Below are 4,010 nucleotides of genomic sequence, written 5' to 3'. Positions count from 1 at the left end.
AAATAATGTTCATTTGGATTTAACACATTTGAAATACAAATGCATTCATGGCTACAGTATAATACTTTTCAGTTAATATATTCAAGCCACACATTTATCTGTATGGGAAGATTGCCTGCAAAGTGACTAGCTATTATCCTTTCATATGCTTCTCATGATAGATTATGGCTCCCTCAATGTAAAGTCCAACAAAATGACATACTTGGTTAGGCTTCAGATAAAATTTTGGAAGAAAAGAAATTGTTGATTACTTAAATCCCACGCTTCATGAAAGACACTGAACCACAATGTTTTATTTATATATGAACATGATGAAAGCAAGCAAGAAGCCAGCAATGGTGTAGCAAAATTTTAAATAATTGATATGGCAGTCAAGTGTAGACTACACTAACACTAAGGAATAAGCAAACCATAAATTGTGGTTCTCTCAGTAAGGAAGAAAGGAGCTTATGGGTGCAATCTCAGAGTCTCTGTCTATAATGAATTATTGGAGAACAAGTGAGCTCCCTACAGAATGGAGGCAGGCAAATGTCCCTGTCTTCAAAAAGCGAGGGAGAAAGTGAGTGTGATATCAATACCAGGAAAGGTCCTAGAACAGATAATTAAACAGTTGGTCTGTGAGCACTGTGAGAAGGATGTTGTGATAACTAAGACCCAGCATAGGTTTCTCAAAAACAAGTCATACCAGATAAATCTCATTTCTTTTCGGTAGAGCTTGGTGGATCAGGGGAATGTTGTGGACAGTGTATCTTGATGTCATTAAAGCTTTTGACAAAGTCCCCCATGATATTCTTGCTGGTAAAATGTGGGCTGGACAAGGTAACTGTTAGGTGGATTTGTAGTAGGTTGACTGACTGAACCCAAAAGTTCCTCATCATCCTAGAAAAAAGTGACAAGTAGAGTGCCACAGGGTTCCCTCAGAAGGAAGCAGACTTTCCTTCACTGGAGATTTTTTTAGCAGAGGTTGTATGGTCATCTGCCATGGATGCTTTAGTTGAGATTCATGCATTGCCAGGGGTTGGACTAAATGACCCTCAGGGTTCCTTCCAACTCTACAGTTCTGTGATCAGAGCAGATGTTAGCACTGGATACTCTGCATCTCATAGGACTCTTATTTACTTCTTACAATTTCTGAGAAACTGATGATGATCAGAAAATTGACCCAAAGCTTGAGCTGGTGATAACAGTAGCCTGTCTGTATTAACAAATGTGCAAGCACTGCAGAACTTCACTTATATTGCATATTTGAATTATTTGAATTTATATGCTACACAAGGTTGATCTACAAAGTAGCTAAAGGATCTGAATTACTACAATCAATTTTTAGTTTTTAATGAAGCCAAAATTGTCCAGATGGAGGAATTTTGCTATGTGTAGTACTATGAAAGTTGCCATACATGGACCTGTTTGCATGATCATTTGCCCAAGGGATAACACTTAGTTTGCTTACTTCAGCCTTTGAATTTGTGTATGCATTCAAGGGGCTAATCAGAAGCTGAGTAGTTATTACAAAAAGAACTGAATCTGGCTAGCATTCATCACAAACCTGTTGGTTAATCAACAGCAGAATTAAAATGTTGTGGGTGGGTGTTGAAAGCCCAACTAATTATATGCAAAACTATGCACAAAATTATATGCAAACATTTTGTATAAAGGAGTCCAGCTCCCCACTGTACTACCGGTATATTTCTGACACACATCATTATGAGTATATTAATATATATTTTACACCATTATATGCATTGGTTTATGTATCTATTTATGCATCTGATTACTTTATGAAAGTTGGAGCATATGCCTATAATGTATGTGTTATAATGTACATAATAGTATAATTTTATATGCGTTGAATAATACATGAAAATGGTATCCGTAATCGGGAGTAAGGGAACTTGCTTACCATCAGCATTAAGATGCAGGACAGGAAATGAAAATAGTCTTTGTAGATAAGCTTGGCATCACAATTTTCAGGCAATTCTATCCACCATCCCTCCCTCCCTCCATTTTAAGTTCAGAAGGTTTTGGACAGTTGACCTGATGCCTATTATGTGGGCCATAATGTATGTTATCATTGTACTGGTACCATCTCCACTAAATTTCCATGGGGCTTCAAACACTCACTCTGCCATAAATTGTATGAATAATATCATTGAATAATATTCTGACTTATTTCATTTCTTTAAAAAGGTGATTCCAAGGTCATCAGCCTACCCAAAACATTTTATCAGTAAGAAGTTACTTTTCCCAGTGGTTAGACTAAGAGAAGGAAAAATGTACTCTGAGAAGCAGGACAATAAAAAATGGCCACTTTCATTCTGCATTGAGATAACGTCTACATTTTACTGGTATTCTGTTTCTCACTTCAGCTAAAACGCTTTTCATTTGCTTGTGGTGGGCCTAGTGGTAGAAGAAAACATATACATTTGCGTAGCTATCTACTGAAGGCTCATATTATTCCCTGTCACCATAATATAAGTCTTTCGGAGACCAAACAAGATATGCTTACTGCTAATAAATCAGAACGTTCTGCTTTAGGTTCTACTAAATGCAGATGCATAAATCAAGACCAGACGTAGAAAACCTATGTCTGATTGATTAATTGCCTTTTTCTATACTAGGCCAAGAAAAAGTGATAAAGTCGTGAATTGTGCATTGAGAAGCTAATGCACTCAGTATGACTGTTGTTTCCATTTTGAAGCACAAATGTTACATAGATAGAGGCCTTTTACAGTAACTAAAATGACAATTCCAAACATTTGCCTAGGTGAAAAATCTAAATCCCTTTGAATGCCCAAATGCTTGTTTTTGTTTCAGAAGGCAAAAAAATTAAATTATTGCTACCAACAATAATTTGTGTGCAACTGATCTGTTGTAACATTACCCGCATTTCTTTACCATAAGCAGGAAGTTTGGAGATCAGCATGATCCTCAACATGTATAATATAGTAGCTGCCATGGAGTTCTAAACATCTGAGTTCACATTTTATTTTGCAAAATAACAAATTTCTTAATTGTCCCAGTTGCTAAATTCTAGAGAGATGTACACAAGGTATTTGTAATCCCAAATGGGAAAAGGCTATTAAATCCTTGGGAATAAAATGCTTCAAATTTTGTAGAAGGCAACCTAGCTCAGTTTTTACATCAGACTGTCATGACTCCAGCCTCAGGAAGCACCCAAAATTTGAAGTGGGAAGTGATGTTCAGAACCAGCTCTCTGGCATCATCTGCAGAGGTGTGGGACCCAGCAGAGAGCCTGAAGCTGGCAACCAGGAAGAAGCTTAAGACCGTAAGCTCAAGACCCTCAGAAATCATTTCTCTTGACTGATCTTCTTCCAATAGGCTTCATGTCATTGCACCAGGCACCTCTCATCCCCAGTGCCTACTCATCAGTGCAGGGAGTTTACCAAGCAGGAAGTAACGGAGATTGTATGGTTGCAGGCCTGAGGATCCCCTTTAAGGGCCTTTGCTTTCAGCAAGGGGCTGGAACCTGAGAGGGGTAATGTGGGCCAATATATTTCAGAGGGATTGACTGGTGCTGGCACTACATTGGAGTAAGTTGCTTTCTCTCAGTGAACTGTCCATGGTCCTGCAAGACTTGTGTCCTACCATCCTTCTCCTCCAGAGATTTGTCAATATCCTGTCTTCCTTCCATGTGTGTGTCTGAAACCTCCATAGGAATATAGGAAGCCACCTCATACTGGGTCAGACCATTAGTCCATCTAGCTCAGTAGTGTTCCCAGTGAGTGATAATGGCTCTCTAGGGTTTCAGACAAGGAGATGCCAGGGATGGAACCTGGGACTATGTGCGTTGTTTTTGGGAGGGTCATGCTAACCCTGGTCTACTCTGATGGGGGGACAATTATGAAACCCTTTAGGGAGGATGTATCCATAGAAGTTGCTGGTTGACAAGGAAGCATGCCCAAGGGTGGATGAACTTACTTTGTACCATGCTTTCTTGTTGGCCACAAGGTTGGACTGGGAAGATTCATTTATTGAATTTATTGAATTTG

Source organism: Lacerta agilis, chromosome 3 (genome assembly GCF_009819535.1).
Source record: "Lacerta agilis isolate rLacAgi1 chromosome 3, rLacAgi1.pri, whole genome shotgun sequence".
Classification (NCBI taxonomy): Eukaryota; Metazoa; Chordata; class Lepidosauria; order Squamata; family Lacertidae; genus Lacerta; species Lacerta agilis.
This window is presented reverse-complemented; position numbering follows the sequence as displayed.